The 18,474-nt window shown below is 42.4% G+C and overlaps 1 pseudogene; it reads left to right on the forward strand.

Annotated features, from left to right (window-relative positions):
• Positions 1 to 16,455: 16,455 nt before the first annotated feature.
• Positions 16,456 to 16,574, forward strand: LOC118362980 (uncharacterized; annotated as a pseudogene).
• Positions 16,575 to 18,474: the final 1,900 nt, after the last annotated feature.

The following is an 18,474-nucleotide window of genomic DNA, read 5'->3' on the forward strand; positions in this document are numbered from 1 at the left end:
GCTGGCCCTCGCTTCATACTCATCGCCAAACCCACTGGCTCCAGGTCGTCTACAAGACCCTGCTAGGTAAGGTCCTTCCTTATCTCAGCTCGCTGGTCACCATAGCACCCATAGCACCCATCTGTAGAATGCTCTCCAGCAGGTATATCTCTCTGGTCACCCCCAGAACCAATTCTTCCTTTGGCCGCCTCTCCTTCCAGTTCTCTGCTGCCAATGACTGGAACAAACTACAAAAATCTCTGAAACTGGAAACATTTATCTCCCTCACTAGCTTTAAGCACCAGCTGTCAGAGCAGCTCACAGATTACTGTACCTGTACATAGCCCATCTATAATTTAGCCCAAACAACTACCTCTTTCCCTGCTGTATTTATTTCTTTATTTTGCTCCTTTGCACACCATTATTTCTTTCTCTACTTTGCACATTGTTCCACTGCAAATCAACCATTCCAGTGTTTTACTTGCTATATTGTATTTACTTTGCCACCATGGCCTTTTTTTGCCTTTACCTCCCTTATCTCACCTCACTTGCTCACATTGTACATAGACTTATTTTTCTGATGTATTATTGACTGTATGTTTGTTTTACTCCATGTGTAACTTGTTGTATGTGTCAAACTGCTTTGCTTTATCTTGGCCAGGTCGCAATTGTAAATGAGATCTTGTTCTCAACTTGCCTACCTGGTTAAATAAAGGTGAAATAAAAAATAAAATAAAATAAAGAGTAATCTAACCTAACACTTTAACAACAACTACCTTATAAACACGTGTAAAGGAATTAATAAGAATATTTACATTTTTAAAAATCCATGAATGAGTGATGGTATAGTACGGCATAGGCAAGATGCAGTGGATGGTATAGAGTACAGTACATACATATGAGATGAGCAATATAGGATATGTAAACATTATATGAAGTGGCATTGTTTAAAGTGGCTAGTGATACATTTATTACATCAATTTTATCCATTATTGAAGTGGCAGCCACTCAATGTTAGTGATGGCTGTTTAACAGTCTGATGGCCTTGAGATTGAAGCTGTTTTTCAGTCTCTCGGTCCCTGCTTTGATGCGCCTTTACTGACCTCGCCTTCTGGATGATAGCGGGGTGAACAGGCAGTGGCTCGGGTGGTTGTTGTCCTTGATGATATTTTTTGGCCTTCCTGTGACATCGGGTGGTGTAGGTGTCCTGGAGGACAGGTAGTTTATACCCGGTGATGCGTTGTGCAGACCTCACTACCCTCTGGAGAGCCTTGCGGTTATGGGCGGAGCAGTTGCCGTACTAGGCGGCGATACAGCCCGACAGGATGCTCTTGATTGTGCATCTGTAAAGGTTTGTGAGTGTTTTTGGTGACAAGCCGGATTTCTTCAACCTCCTTCTTCAACACGCTGTCTGTGTGGGTGGACCATTTCAGTTTGTCCGTGATGTGTACCCCCGAGGAACTTAAAACTTTCTACCCTCTCCACTACTGTCCCATCGATGTGGATAGGGGGGTGCTCCCTTTGCTGTTTCCTGAAGTCCACGATCATCTCCTTTGTTTTGTTGAGTGTGAGGTTATTTTCCTGACACCACACTCCGAGGGCCCTCACCTCCTCCCTGAAGGCCGTCTCGTCTTTGTTGGTAATCAAGCCTACCACAGTAGTGTCGTCTGTAAACTTGATGATTGAGTTGGAGGCGTGCATGGCCACGCAGTCATGGGTGAACTTGGAGTACAGGAGAGGGCTGAGAACGCACCCTTGTGGGGCACCAGTGTTGAGGATCAGCGGGGTGGAGATGTTGTTACCTACCCTCACCACCTGGGGTGGGGTCGAGACCCAGGGTCTCGAGGTTGATGACGAGTTTGGTGGGTACTATGTTGTTAAATGCTGAGCTGTAGTCGATGAACAGCATTTTCACATAGGCGACTGCGCTGGTTTTCCTTTTATAGTCCGTGATTGACTGTAGACCCTGCCACATACCTCTCGTGTCTGAGCTGTTGAATTGCGACTCTGCTTTGTCTCTATATTGACGCTTAGCTTGTATGAATGCCTTGCGGAGGGAATAGCTGCACTGTTTGTATTCGGTCATGTTTCCGGTCACCTTGCCCTGATTAAAAGCAGTGGTTCGCGCTTTCAGTTTCGCGCGAATGCTGCCATAAATCCATGGTTTCTGGTTTGGGAATGTTTTAATAGACGCTGTGGGTACGACATCGCCGATGCACTTGCTAATAAACCCACTCACCGAATCAGCGTATACATCAATGTTGTTGTTCGCCGCAATGTGGAACATATCTCAGTCCACGTGATCGAAGCAACCTTGAAGCGTGGAATCCGATTGGTCGGACCAGCGTTGAACAGACCTGAGCGCAGGAGCTTCCTGTTTTAGTTTCTGTCTATAGGCAGGGAGCAACAAAATGGAGTCGTGGTCAGCTTTTCCGAAAGGAGGGCGGGGGAGGGCCTTATATGCGTTGTGGAAGTTAGAATAACAATACTCTAGGGTTTTGCCAGCCCTGGTTGCACAATCGATTTGCTGATAGAATTTAGAGAGCCTTGTTTTCAGATTAGCCTTGTTAAAATCCCTAGCTACAATAAATGCAGCCTTTCGAGTTTACATAGAGTCAAATGAAGTTCATTCAGCGCCATCGATGTGTCTGCCCCGGGGGGATATATGCGGCTGTGATTATAATCGAAGACAATTCTCTAGGTAGTTAATGTGGTCGGCATTTGATTGTGAGGAATTCTAATACAGAAGGACTTGAGTTCCTGTATGTTGTTATGATGACACTACGTCTCGTTAATCATAAGGCATACACTCCCGCCCTTCTTCGTATCAGAAAGATGCTTGTTTATATCGGCGCGATGGGTGAAGAAACCAGCTGGCTGTACCAACTCCGATAGCGTGTCTCAAGTGAGCCATGTTTCCGTGATACAAATAACGTTACATGTGCCCGTCTACGGAGCCTGACCAGTAGACCGCTCCGTCTGCCCCTTTTTCGGCATCATTGTTTTGGGTCGCCGGCTGGGATCCGATCCATTGTCCTGGGTGGTGAGCAAAACAGAGGATTCGCTTCGGGAAAGTTGTATTCCTGGTCGTAATGTTGGTGAGTTGACGTTGCTCTTATATCCAATAGTTTCTCCCGACTGTATGTAATAAAACCTAAGATTACCTGGGGTAACAATGTAAGAAATACCACATAAAAAAACTAAATACTGCATAGTTTCCTAGGAACGAGAAGCAAAGCGGCCATCTCTGTCCCCTTAAACCACTTGAGTGTTGCTTTAGCAGTATGCTTAGGGTCATTGTCCTGCTGGAAGGTGAACCTCTGTCCACAAATCTCTGGAAGACTGAAACAGGTTTCCCTTAAGAATTTCCCTGTATATAGAGCCATTCATCATTCCTTCAATTCTGACCAGTTCCCCAGTCCCTGCTGATGAAAACATCCCGACAGCATGATGCTGCCACCACCATGCTTCACTGTGTGAATGGTGTTCTCGGGGTGATGAGAGGAGTTGGGTTTGCGCCAGACATAACGTTTTCCTTGATGGCCAAAAATATAAATTTGAGTCTCATCTGACGGGAGTCCCTTCTTCCATATGTTTGGAGAGTCTCCCACATGCCATTTGGCGAACACCAAATGTGTTTGCTTATTTTCTTCTTTAAGCAATGTCTTTTTTCTGCCCATTCTTCTTTAAAGCCCAGCTCTGTGGGGTGTATGGCTTAAAGTGGTCCTATGGTAAAGAAACTCCAATCTCCGCTGTGGAGCTTTGCAGCTTCTTCAGGGTTATCTTTGGTCTCTTTGTTGTCTCTCTGATTAATGCCCTCCATGACTGGTCCGTGAGTTTTGGTGGGCAGCCCTCTCTTGGCAGGTTTGTTGTGGTGCCATAGTCTTTCCATTTTTTAATAATGGATTTAATTGTGCTCCTTGGGATGTTCAAAGTTTCAGATATTTTTTATAACCCAACCCTAATCTGTACTTCTCCACAACTTTGTCCCTGATCTGTTTGGAGAGCTCCTTGGTCTTCATGGTGCTGCTTGCTTGGTAGTGCCCCTTGCTTAGTGGTGTTGCAGACTCTGGGGCCTTTCAGAACAGGTGTATATATACTGAGATCATGTAACAGATCATGTGGACTTTTTAAAAAACTAATTATGTGATTTCTGAAGGTAATTGGTTGCACCAGATCTTATTTATGGGCTTCATAGCAAAGGGGGTGAATACCACGTTTTTTTTTTCTTTTTGCATTTATTGAAACAACTTATTTGTCTAATTTCACTTCACCAATTTGGACTGTTTTGTGTATGTCCATTACATGAAATCCAAATAGAAATCAATTTAAATGACAGGTTGTAATGCAACAAAATCGGAGAAACACCAAGGGGGATGAATACTTTTGCAAGGCACTGTAGCGAGGTGGATGGGTCACTAATGTCTAAACATGTACACTTGTTCATGATATCCAATAGATGGCCATAATCACCCCCAGACACACCTGGCTAACTTGATGGGTCATGTGAAAGAGAGGCTATCATCACCCGACATTCAGGTCGAGCTAAGTGGACGGGTCTCTACAGAAGGTGTAAACTGTAAAGTGGAATGGTTACTTGCATAGTAGCAATATCAAAAATAGAAAGTGTCAATATATATATATTAAAACATATCATTGCCAGTAGAGCTTGTATTTATTACCTTTTTTATTTAACCCTTATTTTACCAGGTATGTTGACCGAGAACACATTCATATTTACAGCAAAGACCTGGGGAATAGTTACAGGAGGAGAGAACAAACCATATCAATAATGATATCAGTGATAGTGGTGATAGATGAGGTAGGTATATGCATACAATTCGGGGTAAAGTGGCTGAGCAGCAGGATAAAAACATTATTAGTAGCATAAATGTGTGTGTGTGTGTGTGTGTGTGTGTGTGTGTGTGTGTGTGTGTGTGTGTGTGTGTGTGTGTGTGTGTGTGTGTGTGTGTGTGTGTGTGTGTGTGTGTGTGTGTGTGTGTGTGTGTGTGTGTGTGTGTGTGTGTGTGTTAGGAGAGAGTCATGTGAATGTGTATAGAGGCATTGGAGATAATCCGGATGACTGGGAACGCGCCCCCAGTGATGGGCTGGTCCGTCCGCCCTTTGCATGAACAAGGGAATCTGTATTCGTAAGGGCTTGTTTCTGTCCTGCCCTTGACTTTGGTGCAGGGCATGTGACGTCCATGCCCTCTTTTTCTCAAAACTCCCAGATTTTCTCAAAAATAAATGTATGTCTAGTTGTGTCCAGTCCAGGTGGTGCTTGTTCAGTCTGTCCATTTATGGGAGAAAGCACGTCAGCGTTGCGAGGCAGCTGAAACCTGGTCCCGACTGAGATAAGGCCATCAGATCATGATTTGAACACTCCTTGGCAACATCAACACCCGGCTCCAGAGCATTGAAGCTGTAAAACAGGAAAATAGACCAAACAAATGTGGAAGACATTACAATCTTGCATAACATCAATTCACTTCCCAAGTTTAGATAATAAGAATAACCTCATACAATGCAATGAAAATGATTTTCACCTGAAGTGCTGGTACTGCTTGACCTGTGGCAGTGGCCTGAGGTACGGAGTCGGGTGTTGTTGCCAGCCATAGCTTTCCACCAGCACCATACCATCCTCCAGTCCAACCAGCTGTGGGATGTTGACCCCTGTCACAGTGCTGTCCTTCACAACACCAGCAATCTCAGACAAAGCGTTCACTCTGGTCTTTCGGAAGCGCTGCTTGATGAGGCCGAAGAATCAGTCAGGGGCAAACTTGGTCCAGACTGGTCAAGACTGTGGTGGAGCATGTGCATGGTCCGCCAGGCACAATATACCAGAGCACAATCTTGTTCTTGTTAAAACGTAGATGAGACCTGGCTGCATAGGGTCAGAAGGATAGTGCATCTGTAAACAACAACAAAATAACAGAGAAATGAAAATGATTTGTCACATCCCTGTCAGTCTTTCTTTACACAGGTCAGTGAAAGACATGTGCCTGGGTCCATAATACCAACCAATAATCTCCTAGCAATACAAAACGATTGTCATATCTAGCCACCGTGCATAAAATGCTGCAGTATGAATCAGCAGGTAGCTAAAGCGAACCAACTAGGTTCAATGTTATCTAGCTAGATAACATTTGGCTATAACTAGCAATGTAAATTGATTTCTGAGATACGAATAACATTACTACACAGATCATACACGTAGCTGGCTAACAGTACGCTTTAACTTGAAATGAAAACAACTGTCTGACAAAATTAGAAATGTATAATATCTTAAAAGAGAAATTAAAATGAATTGTACACATCCCTGTCAGTCTGTCTTTACACAGGTTAGTGAAAAACGTGTGTCATACTGAGACCAAGGTCTCTTTCACAGATGAGCCCTGAATTACATAAATGACAGAAAATACACATCAATATGAATTTAGACATGTAAATTAGTTAGCTATCTATACAATGCACCATAATCCCAAGTCATGCAGTACTAGCATAACAAACCGATTGTCGTAGCTAATGCATGAAATGCAGTAATATAAATCTGAAGCCCAGTCAAAACGGTAGGTTTGTGTCTATTCCGTTTGAGTTTCTGGGTACTCGTTATCGACTCGGCATCGACTCCGGGGGCTTCATATGGGCCGAGCTTTTCCTAAGTCTGGCAAAATCATATTACTATGGGTTCCGGCTAATGGTACTCGGACCGAGTCCACTTCAGTATATCTGTTTCGATTCACTTTTTCACTTTTTTTTTCTCACTTTTTCAGAAGTAGGGTTTTTATTTGGCAGGTGATGGAAGAATAAAAAAACAAATTAATGTAATAATTTCACCTCGAATTTGCGAGGTCATTTGCAAGGAAAGATTTGGCCTATTAGGCTCTTAGTATCAGACCTCAGGATAAGACCCAGATGCAGACAGTTCAAAGTAATAAAAGTTTATTACAAAAACAGGGGGCAGGAAAACGATAGGTCAAGGGCAGGCAGAGGTCAGTTATCCATAGCAGAGTCCGAAAGGTACAGAACGGCAGGCAGGCTCAGGCAGAATGGTCAAAACCGGAAAAACAGGGACAAGAGTGAAAACAGGAGCATGGGAAAACGTTGGTAGAGGATCCGCTTGACGAGAAAAGACGAACTGGCAACAGATGAACAGAGAACACAGGCATACACAGGGGACAATGGGGCCAAATGGGCGACACCTGGAGGGGGGTGGAGACAAGCACAAAGACAGGTGAAACAGATCAGGGTGTGACAATTCGATAGAGAAGGACCCTAAGAGAATCTATGCTATAAATGAATGAGATTTTACTACAGATTTGTTTTTAGAACCCCACTCACACTAATTCTATAGCAGTCATTCGGCCAATCCTCACTTAATATAATGGCATTAGCGATTTTTAGGCATTTGCTGGTGGCCACATTAATTATAGGACGACTTGGCATACATGATCCACGACAGTGTCATAGGCCTACCATTGAAAAACAGGCTATAGCCTATCTGTAAATGCCAATACATCCTGACAAAATGAGTGGTCTAATGTAATTTTCTGTACCTTGTAAACTGTCGAGAAAGAATCCATAACTGATCCCAAATGGTTGTGTAATCAGGGCTTTATTTCGGCATGAAACGCAAAAGGACGTTTGAGGGGTTATTCAAATTAGCCTACAACACTGCAGTTTACAGCCTAGACAATAATTGTGTACTAACAATAATAAATTCCTCATTGCACTGTGTTGTTATAGCCTAGGATGTAGAATAATAGTTTTTTCTAAAAACGTAGGTCTATATCTTCCATTTGATAATCTGCTACCTAGGCTAAAAGGAGTGTTGCTGCCTACAAACATGCATGTTAATGTATTGCAATAGCCTATTCAACTGTTACAAATGTAGTCTATAGCCTATTAAAATAGCAAAATAAATAACCACCATGACAGTCAATGGAAAAAATCATGGCGCTTGAAACGTCATGATTGTGGGTTCAATTCCCGGGGCCACGAATGAAAAATGAATGCATGCATACAGTGGATTTGGATTAAACCGATGATAATGGTTTATTTCATTTCATGTGTACTATGGCAGCTAAACACTGAATTACTGTTACACATACAACAGTTATTTTTGTATATGGTCCCGGTAGTTCTGTGTAACGTTGCCTACCCGAAGGATTTGGATCTAGCTCGTGGTCGACCACAAAACAATAAATAGTTTTGCGAAACTATTCATTGTTGACCCTGTACAGTCAATGGGCCAATCAGATGCTGTCTTCATTCATTGAAAAGCAAATCTATAAAAAAAGAAAATACATTATAAGTATAATGTAAAACAACATTCTATAGGTTGACTGATTAGTGTTTCCAGCTGATCCCATTCCTCAGTTGGATGCCATGTAAAGCCATGTGCTCCACAATAAATGTCTTCCTGCCAGCAGACTCAGGCTGAGAGTGGAGAGACCATCTGACAGACTGTCTCCACCAGTGGCAATTGTAGCATGTAAATCTTGGTGGGGCAAACTCCCCAAAAAAGCCCCTACACAACACAACACTAAACAATACATTAATTGCACTATAACGGTTACAAACGGTGCCCACAAACTGTTAGGCCCTACAGAAAGCTGTCCCAACAGCATAGCTTTCTTTTCAGCACCACGGAGTGAATCCTTACCGCCGCTACACCTGGCTATCAGCGGAGCCTTGTCTGGCAATGAAAAAGTACATTCAGTCTCATTTACAGCCTTTTTAAAAAGCATATTTGATATAGCTGGCTTGCTTAAAACAATGTGGTTACTACTGACAATTGAGATCTACAAACTATGATCATAATTTTGAATAAGAATGAGCAAGCTAGGATGGACGTAGTCAGAATACCTATTTGTTCAGCGCTTTGAAATGTACAGCGACAGAATTCAGAACATGGGCCATTCTTACAGTATACTCCCTGTACACCAAGTCAGAACTGTATGTTAAATAAAGGGGGCATATGAGCAGACAATGAAAGCTCTTACAAAATTCGATAATTACATTTCTCTAAAACAGGTTACAGGCTACATGTGCACCACTAGAACATTAGGTGAAATTAAGAGTGGTAAATAGACCAAATTATTAGGGTGAGGCACATGGGCAACTAACAGCTTACTACACAACATACATTTCGTATTACTTTTTTTAGCTACAGTATACATATCTCCCTGGCATATTACTTCATTTATGCAGCAGCATACAAGACATTTTTGGACTCACCTTGTTGTGATGTGCTCACTTGAACAGGAAGGTGGCTCGTCGGTGTCACGTTTACTCCCCATTTCCGGCGCTCGACGTCGCCAGTTGTCTCATCATTACGCAAACCTGCCACCATCGTTACGCGCACCTGTGCCTCATGACACTCATGGACTCCATCACCTTCCTGATTTCCTCCCCTATATCTGTCACTCCCCTTGGTTCTTTCCTCAGGCATTATTGACACTGTTTCTGTTTCATGTCTGTACGCTTTTCGTATTTCTTGTTTTGTACTATGTTCTATTAATGATTACATTTGCATTCCCTGTACTTGCTTCCCGACTCCTACGTTACAGTCGGTCCTTCTTGTGGGGATGTTTTGTCATCAAAGTCTGGCATTCTCTAGATTTATGGTGCTTTCAAAACAACTGGAAATTTCGTTTAAAAAAAGGTCCAATCATAAAGTCAGTGATCTTCAGGTCGGAGCTCTAGAAAATGACCCGAGTTCCCGACTTGGAATTCCGATTTGGATGACCGCTCAAAACGTATTTTCCCAGTCGTAGCTAGTTTCCCAGTTGTCTTGAACTCACTGAAGTCTGAGATTTCCCAGTTCCGAATTGCCAGTTGTTTTGAACAATGCAAAAGTCATGCTGGATTGACAGCATTGCCAAAGTATCCAACTTTTCAGGCCCATGGCATGTGAATGTTTATCCTTTTAAGCTTGGAAAAGAGACACTTAAACCCAGACTTGGACCACACACCCACTCCACTGAATAACAGGCTAGTGATTGCTTTGCGGTTAGCCACTGATCACTACCAAAGCACTCATTGTTGAATTTGCGATTTCCAACTTGTTGTGTAATGTTCATGTCCAATGGGCGATGAGCACTGATACATTTTTCTATAATGTCTCTTCATAAGACAAGGATTGAAAAGGATTTGCCAGTAGATTGTCAACTTGATTCATGATGATTCATGATGACTGCTTGTCTCGATCGCTAACTAAGATTTTGAAAATATGATATTGACATGATCAGTCCAATCAAAGCTACGGTATTTTATCTGTGGCCAAGGACTTTGAGCCTTCTGGGATGGGCACTTCTAATGTAACTCTATGACAGCACCCATGGGCTTGAATTTTCGAGCTCTCCCCGTAGATTTTGCAGTGAAGTAATGTCCCCATGAGTGACAGAACACTGAGGCAATTCACGGCGCAACTAGAGAGAAAGCATTGAGCTAGGCTGAAACATCTGCATTGTGGCGCTGCCTTACTCAAGAAAGAAAAAAAGAGACCATGTTTGTATGCAGCTTTATTAACTAAATGATTTTGATTTTTTTTTACATTGTTTGCAAACTGATATGTGACACGTATTAATGTCAAAATAAAATGCAAAACAGGCTAAAATAAATAAACAGGTGGGGCTCAAAACAAGTGAGGCTCTGCCCCACCTGCCCCGAATGACAGGTCACCACTCGTCTCCACCTTCCACCACAATGTGCCAAATACTCAGACTGTTCACAGCTAGAAGCATATGTGTGACACAACAGTTATCACTCATAATAACATGTAATTTGTTGAACCACAATTACAGTCCATCGATTATGGTTTACAATACTTTTTAACTTTCCACTAATAATAACTATAAGTATAATGTAAAACAACATTCTATAGGTTGAATGATGAGTGTTTCTAGTTTACCCCCTTCCTCACTTGAACCACATGTACAGTGATGTGCTCTACAATACATGTCTTCTTGTTTGTCTCTCTGATGGACTGTCTCCACCTTCAACCACCATGCACCAAATACTCAACATGTGAATCTGAAGGCTGACTTCCTGAGCCTTAGCTGGTGTGGCTGGACAGTAAAGGAGTCAATCTCAAATGTGATAACTTTTCAAGGGTGTGTAGACTTTCACTAGGCATTGTATACCCATTGACTCTTGAAGAAAATAAGTTATGAATGGTTGTTGAGCTTAGTTGAACTGTTCTTCCCCATCAGATCCAAACATAGGCCTGTTTAACTGAAAACAAACACTGTATAGCCTCAAAACATGGTTTAAACTATAATTTGTATATAATGGATGGCCAGTCCTTGCCTATACATAGCTCCTATATGTTTATGGTGAGGGTTATCTGGGATCCTTGGAAATTCCCAAACCTTACACATAACCAAATCCCTTACCTAACCTTAACCATTTTATATGTCAACTTCAATGGGGTAGGGATGTCCAAAGTATTCTAAGTAGCACGGACCATATGTTTATCATCTGAGAGCTATATCCATGAATACTGGGCAGGGGATACAGTAGAATCGAGTGGATTTGGGCCATTGCTGGGTTGTTTATGGCCCTAAAATGTCAGCTTTGGCTCAGTTCACGATGTTCGATCTGGCCGCCAAATGATTCGGGCCTAGTCTGTACCATCATTCATTTTGAACTCGGGACGGGTCCAGCTGCCAGACCCGGGCCAGAAGTTTTAGATCTGGCATGCCGGAATCAGGCTAGATGTTTACTCAACCTGGGAAGTAGCTAAAGCTAAACCAACTAGGTCCAATGTTAGCACCTAGCTAACATTAGGCTATTACTAGCAATGCAAATGGGTTTCTGAGATACAAATAATATAACTACACAGATCATACAAGTAACGTTTGCTAGCGTGCCAGCCAGCTAATGTTAGCTAGCTAGCTAACAGTACGCTTTAACTTGCAATGAAAACAACTTTGACACAATTAGAAATGTATAATATCTGAAAATGTAGCTGGCTATGTAGCTGGCTAGAATCTTACCCTGGATGAACGCTTCTCCCTGTGTGTCACAGATGCCATGGTTGCCCTTAGTTTTAAGATGTAATCCGGAGTCAGGTGTTTTATTCAAAAGCCTTCTGTGTTCTCTTTTTTGGACACCCTTCACATTTGCAATCAAATGCCAGAATTATCTCCATCTCCTTAGCTATCATACTCTGCTTTTATTGTATTTTTAATCAACCTTTATTTAACTAGGCAAGTCAGTTAAGAACAAACTTTTTCCCACTGAACTTTGTTAATAACACCTACTAAATTCAGGGTAGCAATATTGTTGAGAGCAGTAGCAACACTTTTGTAATTCTCCATAACTTAATAAAAAAAGATGTGGTAGCAAGGATTATCTACACATACTGAGAAGCTCATGTTATAGACAGAAGCATGCTACATGGTAGACCAATCCGAACTCATCTCTCGGCATGTCCTTTCTATCCATTATCGCAGTTAATCCTGGCTAATGAGAAGGTTCCTGTCTTTTTCCGTGGCTAAATGAACTAGGCTCGTAAATGAACAATGTTGTTCTATTTATAGACGGCATACACATTTTTTTATTAAGGCACATGGAAGTTCACATGTTCCAGAAGTCATTAGGTGCTGCTCAAATGCCTCTCCTGTGAAGTTGTGACGTGTGACATACGCCTAGAGACGTGAAGAGACGAGAAGAGGAAGCCACTTCAAATAATTGTAGTTTTAACTACATTTCGATACTTTTCTGTATTGCAACATCTTTATGCACCTTCATGTTCAATGATTTCGCTATAACCTGAAAGGAAAAGCTATTATATAAACATTTTTGATTATCAAATAAAAATCACTTCCTAAATTGAGTGACTTTATACTAATTGGACTTAACCCTGTTACATATATCTTTAAAAAATGTACTTGAATGTGGGGGTGACAAATGTAACTGTTTAAATAATTATGTCTCCCCCGTTCCACCCCACAAATTACAACCTTGACTCGTGTATAGTGGACAGGAAAATTAAGCTCAGGTGTGATGGACAGTGGAAGTCTGAAATTAATAAGTAGAATGAGAAATCACAGGCAATGAGCAGTAGCCAAAGCAAACATATCATCTAGCAATTTGCTGTGGAGATTCATCATAATGGTGAGGTTAGCTTCGTTAGATTATTTGTGTGTCTGTGTTTGTAGGGGAAATACCTTTTGGAGCCTATCTTCCCCAATTAAGGTGCCACAGACCTCCTGTGATCTGGCATGGTTGGTATATCCTCAATTCATTGAACAGATCAGTCGTCTAGATCTATTTTTGAAAAGCAGGAACAAGCATCAATAGACTTAATGGTAAAATAAAGGTTAAATGGAATAAAACATGTAATCTAATTTGACAAGCAAATTAACAAACTTGAAATGTGGGTTGAAAAATATACAGTGCCTTGCGAAAGTATTCGGCCCCCTTGAACTTTGCGACCTTTTGACACATTTCAGGCTTCAAACATAAAGATATAATACTGTATTTTTTTGTGAAGAATCAACAACAAGTGGGACACAATCATGAAGTGGAACACATTTATTGGATATTTCAAACTTTTTTAATTAACAAATCAAAAACTGAAAAATTGGGCGTGCAAAATTATTCAGCCCCTTTACTTTCAGTGCAGCAAACTCTCTCCAGAAGTTCAGTGAGGATCTCTGAATGATCCAATGTTGACCTAAATGACTAATGATGATAAATACAATCCACCTGTGTGTAATCAAGTCTCCGTATAAATGCACCTGCACTGTGATAGTCTCAGAGGTCCGTTAAAAGCGCAGAGAGCATCATGAAGAACAAGGAACACACCAGGCAGGTCCGAGATACTGTTGTGAAGAAGTTTAAAGCCGGATTTGGATACAAAAAAGATTTCCCAAGCTTTAAACATCCCAAGGAGCACTGTGCAAGCGATAATATAGAAATGGAAGGAGTATCAGACCACTGCAAATCTACCAAGACCTGGCCGTCCCTCTAAACTTTCAGCTCATACAAGGAGAAGACTGATCAGAGATGCAGCCAAGAGGCCCATGATCACTCTGGATGAACTGCAGAGATCTACAGCTGAGGTGGGAGACTCTGTCCAAAGGACAACAATCAGTCGTATATTGCACAAATCTGGCCTTTATGGAAGAGTGGCAAGAAGAAAGCCATTTCTTAAAGATATCCATAAAAAAGTGTTGTTTAAAGTTTGCCACAAGCCACCTGGGAGACACACCAAAAATGTGGAAGAAGGTGCTCTGGTCAGATGAAACCAAAATTGAACTTTTTGGCAACAATGCAAAACGTTATGTTTGGCATAAAAGCAACACAGCTCATCACTCTGAACACACCATCCCCACTGTCAAACATGGTGGTGGCAGCATCATGGTTTGGGCCTGCTTTTCTTCAGCAGGGACAGGGAAGATGGTTAAAATTGATGGGAAGATGGATGGAGCCAAATACAGGACCATTCTGGAAGAAAACCTGATGGAGTCTGCAAAAGACATGAGACTGGGACGGAGATTTGTCTTCCAACAAGACAATGATCCAAAACATAAAGCAAAATCAATGGAATGGTTCAAAAATAAACATATCCAGGTGTTAGAATGGCCAAGTCAAAGTCCAGTCCTGAATCCAATTGAGAATCTGTGGAAAGAACTGAAAACTGCTGTTCACAAATGCTCTCCATCCAACCTCACTGAGCTCGAGCTGTTTTGCAAGGAGGAATGGGAAAAAAATTCAGTCTCTCGATGTGCAAAACTGATAGAGACATACCCCAAGCGACGTACAGCTGTAATCGCAGCAAAAGATGGCGCTACAAAGTATTAACTTAAGGGGGCTGAATAATTTTGCACACCCAATTTTTCAGTTTTTGATTTGTTAAAAAAGTTTGAAATATCCATGTTGATTCTTCACAAAAAAATACAGTTTTATATCTTTATGTTTAAAGCCTGAAATGTGGCAAAAGGTCGCAAAGTTCAAGGGGGCCGAATACTTTCGCAAGGCACTCTTCTCACATCTCCATGTGAGAACAACACATCACTAGGCTGTAATATATGGACGAAATATAAAATGTTATGTTATAGGTTGATAAGAATTTCTATCCATTTCAAAACAAATGAGATGTTCCAGAATGTGGCTCATTCTCGTAAATTATGGATTGTTATTCCACTTAGTCCAATGGTCTGACATTTGATGTTGAACTCTGATCAATCAATAATAGAATCACGTGGCAATATTTATTTTTCACGTCACAGTACCATAGAGGACAGTTATATGATAAAAACAGTGGTTGGTAAAGATAGAGTAAAATTATCATTTTAATCCCTGCTCAAGGGCCTCTGGCTGCACTAGGACAACAACTTGCTAATGTGGGTATTAATAAACCTCCAGGCATAGCAGTGCCTACACCCTTGTGTACCTTGGTCAAGACACTGTATCCACATTAACCCTGGAAAATACCAGCTCACATCCCTGTCAACAACACCCTCAACCTGCGGGTTAGGAGAAAAAAGGTCTGGGCTACAGGCAGAATGCCCACCATGAGACTAACTGTTTGCTGAGTTTCTGTGACCAGCCTTCCGGAGCGGAAACTTTTGCACACCCCCTGGTGGGGACCGGCGAGAGAGGGAGGGCCGGCAGGAATACTGGGAGGAGGTGCGGTGGCAATCGGCCAGGCGCTGTTTACACTCTTTGGAAGGGAGGGAGGGCAGGAGATGGTAACACAAGGGGAACGGGGGGGGGGTTTGCAGAAAAGGGGTGGGGGTTAAAACAATGTCTGCTTTAATGGAGCATGGGCATAATGGGTTTCCTTGACCTTTGAACTCACACAGAAAATCCCTCCTAACCCTCTCTCAGGAATTCCATTGTCCTCACGCAAGTGAACACCACTGTCCTAACATGAACAAACCCACGATAAGAGACATGTCGTGTTCTCCCTTGGCAGAGGGGTGTCACCAACATTAACAATGCTCAGACAGACACATCCGCACAGATACAAGCATCGGTTGGCATAAGCGGATATGGACGGAAATGTATCTAATCTGATATTGGAAGCTAAGCAGGGACGGGCATACTTAGTACTTGGATGGGAGAGTGCCTGTGAATACCAGATAATTTAAGCTGTTTCTCTCTGTTGTGTCAAATTTCCTCTGAGTTTTATGTTTTAATTGTAATGTTGTGACTGGAAAAAAATAAAAACATTAAAAAGGTGACACTGCTTTGAGGGAGGGGGCTGACACCAGCCACAAGTGTCCTCACGCAAGTGAACACCACTGTCCTAACATGAACAAACCCACGATAGGGTCCTTCTGTAGCTCAGTTGGTAGAGCATGGCGCTTGTAACGCCAGGGTAGTGGGTTCGATTCCCGGGACCACCCATACGTAGAATGTATGCACACATGACTGTAAGTCGCTTTGGATAAAAGCGTCTGCTAAATGGCATATATTATTATTATATTAAGTGGCTTCTTTTCCACGAGTGCCGTTGCTTATAGCCATACCACCCACAACACGGCCAATATTATTTGATCTTGGAAGCTAAGCAGGGTCAGGCCTGGTTAGTACTTGGATCAGAGACTGCCTGGGAATACCAGGTGCTGTAAGCTTTTTCTCTCTGTTGTTCTCCCTTTCTCCAGCAGGGGCCACTGGAGCCCCACTGGTACTCCAGCTAAAGCTCTGAAATAAGATTAAAATGAAGCCTCATCGTTTTGCTAGGCACTCCTTTCTGTGGAGGGCCCAATGCCATTATTCCACAGCACCACAGTGTGGACGCACAATGCTCATGTGTGATGCTGCTGTGGGAGGGTGACTGAAGAGATCAGCCTCCTCCCTGCTTTTTACTCCAGTTCCTGTCCTTTCATTCCTTTAACACAGAAGATCAAGGGAGAGTGCGGACGTGGTCCCCCACCTCCCATGTCCATGAGCCCGGAGATTGCTGCTGCCCGATACCACGCTGCTTGGTCCTTGTTTGATGGGTGATTCTGTGACGGAATTATTCGTCCTCCTCTGACGAGGAGTATGAAATGTCGGACCAATGCGCAGCGTGGTATGTGTTCATGATGTTTATTAACTGAAAGAAAAAATACAAAATAACAATGTGAAATAAACGAAAACCGAAACAGTCCTGAGAGGTGCAGAAAACACTAGACAGAAAATAATCACCCACAAAACACAGGTGAGAAAAGGCTACCTAAGTATGATTCTCAATCAGAGACAACGAACGACACCTGCCTCTGATTGAGAACCATACCAGGCCAAACACATAAACGCAACATAGAAAAAAGAACATAGACTACCCACCCCAACTCACGCCCTGACCAAACTATAACAAAGGAACTAAGGTCAGTGACACCAGTGTCCAGTCATGACCACCTAAACATCCACAGCTTCCAATTAGATTATTCATCCCCTCTCCTCCCTCCTGTAACTATTCCCCAGGCCGCTGCTGTAAATGATGTGTTCTCAGTCAACTTACCTGGTAAAACAAGGGTTAAAAGGGTTACAAATAAATCTTGATGCACAGATTACAATTGGTCAGACCAATGTTGAACAGTCCTTACCACGGGTGCTTCCTGCTTACGTTTCTGTCTATAGGCATGGAGGAGCAGGGGGAGGCGTGATCTGACTTGCCGAAAGGAGGGCTTTGTACCCATCCTGGAAATTAGAGTAACAATGATTAAGGGTGTTCTCTCTGTGTGTATTATAAGACATGATAGAATTTCAGGGAGCGTTTTCTTCAGATTTCCTTTATTAATGTCCCCAGCTACAATAAATGTTACCTCAGGATATGCGGTTTCCAGTTCGCACAAAGTCCACTGTAATTCGGCGTCATGGTGTCGGCTTGGGATGGAATATACACCTCAGTGACAATATAACCAAGGAAAATTCTCTCAGGGGTAATTCGATCGGCATTTGATGGTGAGGTATTCCAGTTCGGGAGAACAAAATTACTTAATTTCCTGTACGTTACCATAATCACACCATTATTTAAAGATGAGACATACCCCTCCACCTCTATGTTTCCCGGATGTTCCTTATTTCTGTCCATGCGATGAACGGAGATGGGGACAATATATCCAGAGAGAGCTATAATTACATAAAACAGAATATGTTACAGTCCCTTATGTCTCTCTGGAAGGAGGTCCTCGCCCTGAGCTTGTCTACTTTATTGTCCAAGGACTGAACTTTAGCGAGTAATATACTCAGAAGCGGTGGATGGTTTGCTCGCTGCCTGAGTCTGACAAGAACCTAACTTCTCCTCCCTCTTCGACGTTTTGGTGTAGCACCGGGAATTAATGGGACTGCCTCAGGAAGTTCAAACAAAGGATCCAGGTCAGGGAAGTTGAACTTCTAAACACATTTCTGGTGAGTGATCACCGATATAATATCCAAAAGTTATTTTCAGCTGTAGGTAATAAACGTTCTGAGCAAATAATGCAAGAAATAACACCCAACAAACAAAATACTGCAAAGCTGGCAAGGAGTTAGCAACAGGGCAACCGTGTC

This window comes from Oncorhynchus keta, chromosome 2 (assembly GCF_023373465.1).
Source record: "Oncorhynchus keta strain PuntledgeMale-10-30-2019 chromosome 2, Oket_V2, whole genome shotgun sequence".
Taxonomy (NCBI): domain Eukaryota; kingdom Metazoa; phylum Chordata; class Actinopteri; order Salmoniformes; family Salmonidae; genus Oncorhynchus; species Oncorhynchus keta.